Genomic DNA, 14,400 nt, shown 5'->3' with positions numbered 1-14,400 from the left:
GAGGCGCCTCGCCGGCCTCCCGCACTCAGCCCCCACGGCCACCCCTTAGGCCCAGTGGATCCCTGGCCCAGAGTCCCCTGGACCCCATCGGGGCCCCCAGCAGCCTTTTCAAAAGGAACAGGGACTTAGCTGGCCTTGAAAATAGCAAGAATAATAATAACTACCTTTGATTTAGTACAGTTGACCCTTGAACAACACGGGTTTGAACTGCCTGAGTTCACTGACATGCAGATTTTTTCAAAAAGCGAACCAGCGGCTCCTGCTTCCCCTTCCACCTCCTCTACCTCTTCCTCCTCTGCCACGCTGAGACAGCAAGACCAACCCTCCTCCTCCTCCTCCTCCTCCTCAACCTGCTCAACATGAAGACAACGAAGATGAAGACCTTTTATAATAAGCCACTTCCACTTGATGAATAGTAAATATGTTTTCTATTCCTTATGATTTTCTTTTCTCTAGCTTACTTTATTGTAAGAAGACAGAATATAATACATACGACATACAAAATATGTGTTAATCAACTTTACGTTATCAGTAAGGCTTCCAGTCACAGTAGGCTTGTAGTAGTTAAGTTTTGGGGAAGTCAAAGGTTACACACAGATTTTTGGCTTTGTGGTTGGCCAGCGCTCCTAACCCCCAGGTCGTTCAAGAGTCACCTGTACCTATCGCCCACCACCTGGCGTAAGCTTTTCATGTGAACGATCTCACCAGGTCCTCAGAACAATCCCACGACATCAGTGCTGCTTCATCATTTCACAGATGAGGAACGGGGTGGCACAGAGAGGTTATGTTGTTTACCCGAGATCACAGAGCTTGCCAGGGGTAGGTCCATGCTCCGTCTGGGCAGAATGGCTCCAGAACACACAGGCCCAGCGCCCACGTAACTGTCACTCTGTGGCAGGAGCCAACGACAGAAGCCTCGCGAAGAGCATAGCCCAGTACCTGGCACGGAATGAGCACCACACACAGGGAGCCGCCAGCCTCATTCTCTCACCCGCGTTTTCCCAACTTCTTTCTTTCTTTCATGCTCTCTTTTGAGCTGGGCGAAGCTGAAGCTGAGTTTGTCGGGGAGACAGTCACACGATTTTTCACAGAGCTGTACAATCTTAGAAGTGGGAGGGGCCGTACATATTCTCTATTCGCACCCCCTGACCTTCTCTGCAATTGCACACCTCCCATGACAGGGATCTCACCCCTTCACCGTGGCCCATTCCATTCTTGGCCAGCTCAGAATCCTCAGAGGTCAGGCTACTAGAGACTTTAATTACATGAGCTCGATCTCTCTCACCGCATCCTCTACCTGTTGCTCCTGCTTCTGCCCACCAGCCTCCCCACCCGCGACCCAGGACATCTTTCTTCTCGTTCGTTGTTCTGATGCCCCCCAGTCTGAAAACAAACAAAAGCTCCTACTAATTTGGAGTCAAGCACTCTGCTAAATGAGATGATCTGGGAATTTGGTCTCATCCTGACAACAGCCCTGTGAAGGGGGTACTCATTATCCTCACTTCACAGACGAGGAAACTGAGTCTCAGGGAGGTTTGCTAACTGCCCAAGGTCACACAATAAGCAATAAGCAAAGGAGCTGGAACGCAAAGGCAGGCCGGTCTGACTCCAAAGCCCGTATCCTTTACCGCCACGCCAGACCGCCTGTCTCCTGCCCAGAAACGGCTCTGCCCACAGAGTAGCGCTCCCACGTGGGGCTCTCCCTGCTGAGTCCATACAGAATCCAGGCTTCCAGGGATGAGAGGGCCCTCAGAGGTCGGATCCTGCCCCTGCCCTCGTTGAGGGTCAGTGTGTGCAGGGTCCTGCGCCAGGTCCCCCAGTAATCCGAGAGTCAAGCTAGAGATAGAACTCAGGAGCTTTCTGCAACTTCACTGCAGAGACTGAGGGTCAGCGCAGAGGTGGAGCAGGGACCCTGGGCTGCCTTGAGGCCCATCCCGAGGGCCTCTGGCATCCGGCAGTCAGACCAGGTGTGTGGCCAGCTCTGCCACAGGCCGGCTGTGCTCAGGGTCCAGGCTTGCCCCTGCTGGGGCCCCAGCACCCCTTTCCCCGTTCACAGAGGGCCGGGGCCTCCGCAGCTGCAGAGTTCCAGGCCGCCACCATCCCTCGGCTTCCCTCCCTGTCCCCACCCCCCAGAGCCTCCTCTCCGGCCGGTGCCATGGTAACGGAGAGCACCAGGCCCTGGCAGCCAAAGGAGCCCCTGAGAGGGGTCCCAGGCTGAGGCTGGGGAGGGGGGTGTGGCAGGCGCAGACAAGCAAACCTTCTGTTCCCCGGGCTGCTGCCAGCCTGGATCAGCCCTGGGTTGGGGTGGGGGCCGCAAACAGAATGGGCTCTCAGAGCCAAGTGGGCAGGGGACAGGCGGGCCTCGGGGCCCGTTTGTGCTGACCCACCAGCACACAGCCTCCCCCACCAGCCCGGAGCCCGCGAATCCCGCAGGCGTAGCTAGCGGACTAGTAAACCCGCCATTAATTGGTGCCAATTAGGGAACATTGAGATTCCCCTCAGAGCCTCCCTGGCGGCGGAGCAGGAGGGGAGAAAACGCCCATGTTCCACTGACCCTCTCTCGTTCTCAGCAGCTGCTCTCCCAGCGCTTTCTCCGGTCGTCCACTTAGGCTCTCTGTGCCTCAGTTCCCTCATCTGTAGCTTGGGGCTCGCTGGCCACTGAGCTGCCACGGCCGTCGAAGGAGTTAATGCAAGCAAAATGCTTAGGTCAGGGCCCGGCACACCACCCTCTGCAGAGCTAGTGGACGCGTTATTATTATTCATTCGCTCATGGGAGAATAAGTCACTCACTCACTCACTCAGCCTCGAGCACACAGCCAAGACTCTGCTAGACTCAGCTGTCAGCAGAGGGACGCCTGTGATAAATGAGACGGTGCAGGAAAGCCTCGCCCCAGAAAGTGCCTCGGGAAGGGGTAGCGGCCCTTGTTATTGGGACTGTCAGCAGCAGCAGCCCTTGCTAGTGCGGGGAGGGCCTCGTCCTGGAGCACTCAGGGATTTAGTGGCCATCCTAGGACCAGACTCAAGTCTAATGACTCCCAGTCTCCTGTCTGTCAACTAGTTCTTTCCTGTACCTCTGTCTTAGTCCCCTAATTTAATTTCCCACAAATCAGGAAACCCACCTAACAAATTTTGGGATTTCTTCCAGTTCCTAATATGGGATTAGGCCTACAGTAGGTGCTCAATAGATGCTTACACAGCATGAGAAATCATCTGGCTGTGTAGGGTCAGCTCTTCTGGCCCTCAGGCCTGGGGCCTCAGCTGCCCCCTAATAACACAGGGTTCACCAGGCTGGGGAAGTGGGACGGGCAGGCAGCGGTGACCCTTTCCTTCCAGGGAGGTGATACGGATGGGCTGGTGGGGGCAGAACAGACATATGGGACTCTGAAGCCAGCAGGCTGTGCCCGGTGCCACCCAGGGAAGGGAAATGGCATGGGAGCCCTGCCAGGCCAGGAGCAGCCACTCCAGCTTGAATCCACTCACTCCTGGGTCCAAGTCCCAGTTTTACTACCTCGTAACTCTGTGACTCCTCTGAGTCTCAATTTCCTGGAAAATGGCATGGGAGATCTCTTTTTCCACTGCCAATGATGCAAAGCAACTTGGCATGTCACAGGTGCTTGGTACATGGTAATATTATGGTTATCCCAGTGGGGAGGGCTTCCTGAGGGAGGTGGCCTTGAGCTAGGCCTCCAGAGTTGGTTGGGTTCTTTGGCAGATGATGCCAGGGAGGGGTGTTCCACGGGGCTCCCTGGGAGATGGCAAGGCATCCGGGAGAAATGGCAGAGAGAGATCTGTTTGGCTAGAACTTGGGGCTCTTCAGCAAGGAGCTGGGGGATGGGCAGAGAAGGAAGCAGAGGTCGCTTTGGGAAAGGTTTGGGGTGCTGGGCAAGGATTTGGGCTTTGCCTGGGAGGCACCAGGAGGCCCACTTTTCAGGGCATTGACAGTGATGGTGGGTGGCCAGCTGCAGTAACTCCAAGCACCATGGCGTGTGGGGCCTCCGCAGGGGAGGGTGACACGAGCAGGTTGGCATTTTGTGGGAGGCTGTGGATTAGGATGGGGACATTGGAAGCAGCAAGGCCAGTTTCGGGGATGAAAGCCATGCCAAACCTAGCCTGAACGCACTGGCAGGACCTGCTACATAATTTGCCAGGCCAAGTACAAAATGAAAATGCAGGGCTTCTTGTTAAAAAATTATTAAGAATATCAAGATGGTGATTGCAGAACATTCAACCAAGCACAGGCCCTTCTAAGCATGGGGCCCTCATGAGGTTGAATGCTCAAGAAGTCATCCCTGTTCCCTAGACTAGAGGGGAGGCCATGTGTCTGTCTCCATCTGTCCATCCATCCATCCATCCATCTGTCCACCAGCCCATTTATCCATCCCTACCTGCATTTATTTATCCATTCACTATTTCACTATCCATGCAGCAGCTAGGCCACAGGTTGGGAGCTGATAAGGACACAGTGACAAGTGAGATGGGAGTAGCCCACAGTCCACTGGGTCAAACCTGAGTCTTCACCTTCAATGCTCTGGGTTGGGAGGGGCCAGGGCTCCTGTGGCATGTTTGTAAAGCTGAGCCCTGCCCCTCTAGGGCTAACTGGAAACACCCCGCCCCAAGCTCACTTAGGCTCAGACTCAGGAATGGAGAAGCTGGTGGGGTCACTGCCTCTTGGGTTTTATTTCCCAGTAACCAGAACAGCAACAAGGATGTGGTAAAACAGCCGCAAGAAGCCTGGCAGGGACTCTCAGGGACTAAGGGCAGAGCCAGTTGGACCTCTGGGTCACCGAGCTTCTCCCTAGGCCTCTCTCCACTTTAAAGAAGAGAAAACTGTGGCCAGAATGGAGAAGTGATGTGACTGAGAGGTCCGTAGTCCAGAAAACTACCCGGGGGTCTCTCATCCCTCGTCAGGATGGCCTCACCCCAGAGAGACTGGAGGCTGAGCCCTGGACCACAGAGGTGGAGCTGGACCTCCCCAGGCCTTTAGAGAGGTGGCAAAGATGTAGCACCTGTGGTGGAGCAGAGGCCAGCCCAGGTTCCGGGCTCAGTGCCATCACTGATGATCTTTACGGACTTAGGTGCATCCCTTCCCCTCTCTGAACCTCAGTTTCCCACCTATACACTAAGCAAGTCCAACCAAGTGACCAAAAAGTCCTTTTCATCTCTAACATTCAGGAACTTTCTGATCCTCTACGCCTCCCAAGGGTCAGCCCTCTCCATCACAGGGCGGAGAAGCTGGCACCTCTAGCAGATGAAAGGTTCCAGACACCTGAGACATCAAATAGCCCTGAAGTGAGAAGAGAGGATATTAATGCAGTTAAAGCAATATGCTTTGATTTCCAACCTCCTATACCAGGCTGGAGGTGGAGTGCTCCAGAAAACATCTGGGAGGGGGCTCTGGGGCCAGGGCTCAGGGGTTCAGGAAGCTTTTTTTCCTGAGGCCCTGGACCTGAAGGCTTGGGGGGATGCAAGGTGGGCTTCTACACTGGAAGCAACAAGTGTGCGAATTCCACACCCACTCCCACCAGAGGTGGGCCTCTGTGTCCATTCCTCCCCTCCCCTCTGGACCCCATCATCCGTCTGGGCCAAAGAAAGCCTTGCTTCCTCTTGAAATCAGAGCATATGGGGTTCGAAAACCCAGCACTGGAAGGGACCTAAAAGGTCCCAGTATCCACGCACAGCCCCTAACAGGCCACCTCCCGACCTTCCTTGCTCACTGTCCCAGGAAAATGGGCATGTGAGGCCCTGAGAAACTGAGCGCATTAAGGGGCTGCTCTAATTGCTAGAAAGTTCCTCCTCGTTATTGCAGGTTAAAGTTTTCCATTAGTGGTCATCGATCCTGCCCTCTTTCTGTAATGTGTAGAGAAAGGGTAAGAAGAAATCCTTTCATTGTGAAGTTAAATATGCATGATCCCTGAGTACACAGCAAGGCTTGTGCGGCTGCCAATCTGGGCTGGCGTGGCTTGGAATCCTGAAATTGTTTTAGGGCTGGAAGAAAGCTTAGCGAGCATCTGGGTCAACCTCCTTATTTGACTGATGGGAAAACTGAGGCCCCCGAGAGGGACTGACTTGCCCACAGTCACACAGGGTTCGAGGGTCTGATGACCGCCTCTGGAACGCAGCCCCACAGCTGAGGCTCTTTCTCAGAGTTTACTCTGGAACCCCAGGGTGTCCTGGGCCCCATCCAGCCGCTCATCACGGGACTCCGGAGTCAGAAACACGCGGGAGCAAGTCCCAGCTCCACCACTTCCTAGCTGTGGGACTTTGGGCAACTGACTTAACCTCTCTGGCATTTCCTCATCTGTAAAATGGGGAGAGTTTCTATCTACTTCTCGAGGTTGCTGTGATGATTAAATTAGTCTAGCAAATATTTACTAAGAGCTTACCAAATCCCAGGCAAGTGTTAAGCACTGAGGAACACGCAGTGAACTTGGAGGTAACGGATGTAACACACAATTGAGAGCACATCGAAATGGCGCAGAAAGGTTGGCTCCTGTCATGCCATCCTGCCCACACTGCTTCCTAGCTCAGCGCTATGAGCTCTGACCCCGGGGAGGCACCCAGCACCCCTTTCCTGCTCTCCTCCCTCCCTGGGTTGCAAGGGAGGACTGTGCAAAGAGTCCCATTCCCGGGACCCACTAGCCCACTGGCTAGAGATCCCTGGATCCCTTTCTCCCTCCCACCACACCCCGCAGCCTGTCCTGAGCAAAACACCCCGAGCATCCTCCTCTAGCCTGGGAGGCAGCTGGTCTCGGAGTCAGACTGTGGCTTGTGCCTGGAGGATGGACACAGGCCCTTAGAACATACTTTGTGTCCAGGTCGCTTCCACGGGCACAGCCCTTTGCAGGCCAATTTCATAGCCAGGTGGTCCTGTGCAGCAGTGACCCTCTCTCAGCCAGTGGCCTTAGTCCACCTGTGAAGTGCAGGGGCCGTGCTGAGCACCTTGCCTATGCTGTCGCCTCTTGGAGCCCACATACTGCCCTGCTGTTCACAGAGGAGAAGACCGGGGCCCAGAATGGCAAGGTGCTGGCCCAGGGTCATACAGTCAGCCAGAGTGGAATCGGGATTAATCCACAGTCATCTGATGCCTAAGCCTGATGCCATTTGTCCACAGTGCACATGGTCTCCCAGGTGTGGGAGCAGCCCAGAGAGAGGACACGGGGGTCTGAGGTTGGTCACACAGTGGATTTGAACTGAGCCAGGGCAAGCACCAGGTCTCCTGACTCTACATTCACAGGGCTTTCCGCTGCCCGCCCCACATCTGGGGGCAATTACAGGTCCCAGCTCCTCTTCCCACAGAGCAGGGCGGGCTGCCTGATAACTACTGTCTGCGAGGGGCTGCTGGCTGGATGGTCTCCTTCCTCTCGCGGGACCAAGCCAGGGCCCGGCGGATCTTGGAGCAGTCAGACCCGAGGCTGCACTTTCTGCTGGGGAAGGTGCTGAAGCCAGGCGCAGGCTCTGCGGGAGGATGGAGGTTCTCCCCTCTGACCAGCTACTCCCTGGGGTGCACAGGGGTTAAGTCTTTCGATTCAGGCAGACTTTGGCTTAAATACCAACTCTACTAGCTGTGTGACCCCGGGAACGTCACTTAGCCTCTCCAAAGCTCGGTTTCTTCATCTGCAAAATGGGGGTAACAACACCTGTGTAATAACACCGATTGCAAAGAACTGCTGTGAGGATTACGAGGCACGTGAGGTACGAGCCACTGTGCTTGCATGGGGTGGGTGTCCAGTGATGGGGACCACGGCTGTATGTATGTCCTGAATGCTGTGGATTCAGGGCCTCCTGCTCGGAGCCAAGGCAGGACTGCATGACTTCAGAACATCTCACTAGAGGCCTCTGTGTACTCTGGGGGTCACAGAGGCAAACAGAGACACTTCTCCCTGCTTCCAACAAAAAAATGCAGTCCGGAGGAGCCACGTGATGTTCTGGAAGGGCACCTGAAGGAAGGCAGGAGGCCTGGGTTCTGGGCCCAGTGAGTCCCTCCTCCCCCTCACCAGCATACTTTCTTGGCCCCACTGCCCGCCCCAGGCCTGGGCACCGGGGACAGAACGATTTCTGATGTGCAAAGAGAACACAAACAGGAGAGGGCCAAGCAGCCAGGTTCCAGCAGGAAGTGCATGGCAAGCACCTGGAGGACTGCGAGCGCCTGGGAAGGCTGCCTGGAAGAGGTGGGGACGAGGATCCTTGAAAGAAAAGTGATGAGGAAGGGCATTCCAGGCAGGGGCAGAGGGAGGGCAGATCCCACAGGCAGGATGGTGCACATTCCTTCTGGGAATTCTAGGATCCGAGTGGCAGGAACAAAGGGCCCGAGTTTGGGGGAATGGGCAGGGAGAGCTTACAACCCCTCCGAGCTCCGCCGCTTACTAGCTGCGTGGCCACAGTTACGTGGCTGCTGTGAGCCTCAGTTTCCTCATGTGAATGCGGAGGTAAAAGCAGTCGCTCCCAGGATTGTGGCTGAGCATGACGCCAGCTCGTTCTCATCAAACGCTCAGTACAGGCCTGGCGAGCGGTGCCAGTAAGCGGCAGCCGCTGTTAGGGGTCGGGATGTCTACAGGGCCTGGGAGCCACAGCAGGATCTGGGCGGGGAAGTGGTGTGAGTAGATTTATGTTTCAGGACGGCACGGAGAGGGGGTAGAGGCCAGAAGGAGGGAGACGACAAGGAGGGCCGAGGAGCCGCCTGGGACCAAAGGGAATGGCCCGGAGGCCAAACCCCTCTTCACAGAGGAGCCCCCAGATCGGGCAGCCGGGCCCCAGATCCTCGGCCCCAGCGGCATGACCGCTAGGTGGGGTTGCCACAGCCCTCCTCTCCCTAGAACTTTCTTAGCTGCTGGGGCTTGGAAGGACATCTTAGGAATCTGGAAAATTTGCAAATCCATTTAAATCCCCAAAGGTTGCCTAGCGGCTGCCTGGCCTAAAACCAAATGATTCTTAGAAACAAGGCTTGGGCCAAGGGACAGGGGCTGTGGTCCTGAGGTGCCCAGTGCCCTAACAGGTCCCCTTCCCGTGTAGCCTGCTTGCCTTCTCCCAATTCCCCTCTCCTGTCCCTCCCAGCTCCCCACCCCCACAGACTGTGCTGTGCTTCGGAGGCCCCCACTCGGCACCCAGAAACCTTGAGGGATGTTTGCTGAGGGCAGGGGCAGCAGGGGTGAGGAGGCAGAGGTCCCCGCCCCAGAGCAGGGGAAAGGAGAGAACTGTCCTCCAGTCGTGACATCCCCCGCAGCCCCCCAGCCTTCTCCCATCTGGTTTTGTCAAAAACATTTTCCATTTTTTTACCTACCCAAAGAGGCGTAGGCTGGGGCAAGGGGACAGGGCACGGGGCTGGGGTTCCCAGGTCTCCCAGCACTTACCTTGCTGCCGATAGCTTCTATCACCCCCTCCAGGAAGTCCTCCTTACTGCCCTCTTCCTGTTATCAGAAAGACTTTGCTGAAATGGGCAACAGCTGGGTAGACGGGCAGGCAGGACCGCTGCAGGCTCCCCGACACTCGAAGAAGGGACGGAGGGAAGGGGGTGCTGCAGGGCTGAGGAGCAGCCCAGCTTCGCCTCACTCCCAAAGCATCCTCAGGAGGAGAAGAGCCGCCAGAGGGGCTGCCCTGGGTCTGGCCGTCTGTGTCAAGGGAGCAGAGGCTGCTGCTGGGCGGCTGGGCTGAGGGGCTGCTCTCTCCTCCCCTCTCTCCCCTCCGTTGCTGTGGATCTGCTCTCTGGCTCCAAGATGCTCACACGGCGATCCTGGGTCCCAGATCGGGCAGACAGGGACTTCGCTGCTGGCAGCCCAGGCGCTCACACCACTGTGAGCCTCCCTGCCCCCCCACTTGGGGGAAAGGCTGTAGGGCGGCCTCTGATTGGCCGGGCTGGGAGAAGGGGGGCGGGGGGCAGGGAGGGTGGACTCGTGCGTCTGTTTTCAATTTCAGGTTTTTTTCCCTTCTCTCTTTCTTTTCCCTTAAGTTTCTTGTTTTTCTTCTTCTTTTCCCTCTGCTTGCTCCCTCCCGTCGCCCGTTCTCTCAGGATGTGAAGGGATGTTTAGAAATTCCACAGCCCACGCCAGCCGCCAGCCGCTGAGTCACTTTTATTAAAGAGTGGCCTGGCCCCAATTGCCTGATGCCTGTCTCGGGTGGTGGCTCCCGCTTGCCATGACACCTGGGGGCGGGTCCTTGCTCCGTGCCTCAGTTTCCCCATCTGTAAAGGAGGCTCTGGTAATCTACATGGTTGATTCAGTCAACATTCATTCATTGAACAAGCACACCGAGCACTTGCTATGTGCTGGACACTGTACTGGGTGCCAGGGACACAGCAGGGAGTAAAACACAGTCTCTGACCCCAGGGGCTCCCAGGCTAGCGGGAGAGACATTCGGTGGGCAGGCAGGCGCCCGCTGGGAGGGCGGGAGGCTGAGGGTGCATTTAGAGGGACACCTAAGGCTTGAGAGAGTCAGAGGGCACTTCTGAGAAGGTGACTGGGAAGAGACAGAAAGATCCTCCAAGATGATCAGTCACTTTTCAGAAGGAAAATCCAAGGCCCAGGGGTGAATTGGCACAGAGAGGGAAAGCGATGTGCCCAAAGTTACGCAGCACACTTCTTCAGATTTCCAGACACATTGCTTTTAGCATCTCAAAGCCCCTGGGGTACCAGGAAAGGATTATTTGCCCTGTTATACAGATGAGTAAACTGAGGCCCAGGGGAGTAAAATGAGCTTTCCAAGCTCACACAGCAATGGCAGAGCCGGGGCAGAACCAGGTCTTGTGAGTCACATGATAGAAGGGACATAGGTCATCTGACCCTCACCCAAGACCCACATTCCAGTGTAGACTGGCCCTCCTGCCCAGCCTGCTTCCCGGCTACCCCTGCGGCTTGTTCATTCAGTCAACAAGATATTTTCAACGACCTGCTGTGTTTCATTTCCATCCTCCCCCCCTCCTTCCCCACCAGGGTCTGCCAGGCCTCCTCCAGGTCCTCCGCTGGGTCTCTTCTTCCATCCTTACCTTCTCAGGTCAGAAGAGGTCTCCAGTCACAGACTCCAGTCCTCGGCTGCCGAGGGGCATTGTTCTAAAAGGGCTTAGAGAGCTGAGCTGAGCCACCCCGGCTCTCACTATTATACACATGGGAAACTGAGTCCCGAACGAGGAAGAAGGTTGTCCCGGGTAACACAGCTAGAGCCTGGCTCTGCCCTCCTGCCACTGTGCCCTCTGCACCTCTGCCTAAGCCTTTTCCTCCCCAGCCCCACCTGGGTCCCTGTTCACAGAGCAAGGAGACTTGCTTCAGCTGAGGTTTCATGTCAACCACAGTCTTCTATCTTGCAATCATTTCTTGGTCTTGTCCCGGTGGAGATTGCCCAGAGGAGCACCTGGGCTGGGCCGCATGGAAGGAGAAGTGTTCTCAGACTGGCTCCAGACCATGGGGTGGGGCTCATGAGGGTCCCAAAAGAGAGGGAGACTGGGCCGGGCGTGGTGGCTCATGCCTGTAATCCTAGCACTCTGGGAGGTTGAGGTGGGAGAATCACTTGAGCTCAGGAGTTCTAGATTATCTTGAGCATGAGTGAGACCTCGTTTTTACCAAAGAGAAAAAAAAAAGTCAGCTGGGCATTGTGGTGTGCACCTGTAGTCCTAGCTACCTGGGAGGCTGGGGCGGAAGGATCGCTTAGAGCCCAGGAGTTGGAGGTTGCAGTGAACTACAATGACGCCACTGCACTCTAGCCTGGGCGACAGAGTGAGACTCTGTCTCAACAATGACCACAAAAATTCCCCGAAAAACCAAGGCAACTCAAGAGAGGGAGACTGGCCAGGGCTTGGTGGCAGGGTCACAGGGGAACTTGGGGAGATCCCATAGAGCCCAGGGTCAGGCCCAAATCTTTGGGATTTCTTGTGCCCAAAGACTCCATCAGAAACTTACAGCTCTCCTCCTAGCATGGGCCTTGGCCATTCACCTCAGAAGCCTTGGCCCAACGCGTGGAAGCAGGACAGCTCAGCGGAAGCAAAGAGGTATTTCAACCCCCAATCCCCAAAGAAGGTGGTCTGGAGTCCGGAGACCTAGCCACTGACTTATTGGGAGACCTTGGATAGGTCCCTCGTCCAGCCTGAGCCTCAGTTTCCCCATCTGTACTTACGGGGCTGGACTCACTGTGCTGGAAGGCCCTTGGGATGCTCTGTCTGCATTTCCCCTAGAGCTGGACCCTGGCGAGGGAGAGGAGGCTGGTGGGCCGCGGGGCAGGGGTACAGCTGGGGGCCAGAGATGCAGCACAGAGGGGAGGGGGCAGTTGGTGGTGGCTCCCCAGGGAAGCTGGCGGCCTCCGGTTTCCGGCCAGCCCAGCCGTCCGCTGGCCCATCTGGAATCACTTAGCCCCTACCACCATTAACCCTTGGTGGGCACCAGGACTGCTACTCCTCGTCTCGACTGAGATGTGGGTGGGGGACGCAGAGCTTCGCGAGCACCACGGGGCACCTGCCCAGGGCAAGACCATCGAGGCAGAAGTATCATGACTGAGAGGGCGGGTTCTGGAGCCAGATACAGAGCTGGGTTCAAATCTCGGCGTCTCCAGTGTCAGGCTGTGTGACCTTGGGCAAGTCACTTAAACTCCTCAGTTTCCACCTCTGGAAAATGGAGATAATTCAAAGACTGATTCATAAGACTGTTGAGATTTTCAATGCACTCAAGGGCTCAGTACAGTGCGGAGAAGTGTTATTACTGGAATAGTCAGTTTTCCTCATCTGAGCACCATTCATTCTCGGTGTGCCCCTGGGCCGAGACCTCTCTTCTCTGGGCCTCAGTTTCTCCTTGTGCACTCTGATGGGGTGGACAATGCTCAGAGCACATGGCAGTACAGCACGGTCACGCTGGGGTGGTCAGCTTGGCCCCCAGCCCCACTGTGAACAGGGCAAGCCATGAGCATTCTCCTGCCTGCCCGGACCCTGGGAGCCCGGCCTGGCCTCGGACAATCCTGCCTTGGGGAAGGCTGTGCTGAGAGCGGGTGGGCAGAGCAGGGAGTGTGGGGAGCCCCGCCTGAGGAGGACTGGGATGGGGTGCAGGGCGAGGGAGGGGCTCTGGGTCTTGGGGTTCAGCTCTGCCCCTCCCCACAGCATGGTGGCATGCTCAGGGTTAAGTATCTGCACTCTGATGTTGGCACTTGCACCCCAGCTTTGCCACTTCCTAGCTGTGTGACCCTGCACAGTGATATGACCTGAGCTCTCTGGGCATCAGTACTGCCAACCGTTAAATGGGGACACGTGTGCCTACATCTCAGGGTTGTAGAGGGGCCTGAATAAGCCATGCAGCAGGCATTTTGTGCAAGCTCTAGAGCAGAACAAGACAGTGCCACAAAAGGTGCCAGATGCTCAGGTGTCACTGGAAGCTGTGGTCACAGAAGTCCCCCAGGTCCCCACCATCAGGGCTGAAGGGAAGCTCATCCAAACTGCCCATTTCACAGCTGAGATGACTGAGGCCAGTGATGGAAAGCGACTTGAGCAAGGCCATGTGATGTGTCAGCCACAGACTGGGACTGGAACCAAGGCTTTTGTCTAGACTCTTAGACCCATGCTCTTCTCTAAAGGAGGGAATCAGGCTGAATAGCCCCCTGCTAAGACCCCCACCCACACTTGTCAGAACCGGAAACAGCAGCTCTCAGTGGGGTGGGGGGAGGAGGCCGGAAAGGGAGCCTGAGTGGGAGAATTCCCAGTGGGCCTGCTCAGCACTCGCTCAGGCAGGGCCAGCAGCCGCCACATCTGGCTCTCCCACGCTCCCGGCACTGCCCCCACCCGCACCCCCCGCCCCGTGCTCCCCGGGCAGGCGGTGGCGGGGGTTGATGAGGAAGCAGTACACATGTCCCAGCCATCAACAAAGTCATCTTGGATGTCAGGGCCAGAGGGCCTAAAGGGTGTGTCCACTGTACAGGCATGGCAACTGAGGCCCAGGTAGTGGCGGGACTTGCCTGAGGTTTGGCGCTGGGGGGGCCTTGGTGGCCTTGGAATACAGGACTCCTGACCCCCAGCTCAGTATCCTTCCACCCACTCAGCCTGAGCAGAGCAGGTAGATCCTTGTGCTTATGGCTGCACAGTGGCTGAGTGGGCAGGGGACAGTGTGGGTCTTTGGATCACACTCCTTCCCTGGATCCTAGGATCCTCCTATTGGGCCAGACTGTAGCCACCAAGGTCTGCCAGGATCCAGGAGATGAGGGCTTCAAGACACTGCCCGTTCCGCCTCTTCCCAGACCCCTGCTGGCCTCCCTCTCAATACCTAGGACCATGGGGAACTGGGGCAGGTCCTTCTGGTACACACAGATGGCTCAAGGTCACCAGCAGAGCAGGGCCTTTGGAAGCCACATATCTGACCCACACCAGACACACTGGCTCCGAAGGTCCAGAGAGGGCCAGAACCTGACTGAGAGCACACAGCAGGTCTGGGGTGGGGACACCAG

At 56.6% G+C, this 14,400-nt stretch overlaps 1 protein-coding gene across 1 annotated transcript in view; it reads right to left on the bottom strand.

Annotated features, from left to right (window-relative positions):
* PDGFRB (platelet derived growth factor receptor beta) overlaps positions 1-9,889 on the bottom strand; it is a 38,200-nt gene extending 28,311 nt beyond the window's left edge. The window contains exon 1 of the mRNA XM_045551388.1: positions 9,348-9,889. The gene's annotated coding sequence lies outside the window, so the exon portion shown is untranslated. The remainder of the gene's footprint in view (positions 1-9,347) is intronic.
* Between the last annotated feature and the right edge of the window lie 4,511 nt (positions 9,890-14,400).

The sequence above is a fragment of the Lemur catta genome, chromosome 5 (assembly GCF_020740605.2).
Source record: "Lemur catta isolate mLemCat1 chromosome 5, mLemCat1.pri, whole genome shotgun sequence".
Taxonomy (NCBI): domain Eukaryota; kingdom Metazoa; phylum Chordata; class Mammalia; order Primates; family Lemuridae; genus Lemur; species Lemur catta.
This window is presented reverse-complemented; position numbering and strand designations above follow the sequence as displayed.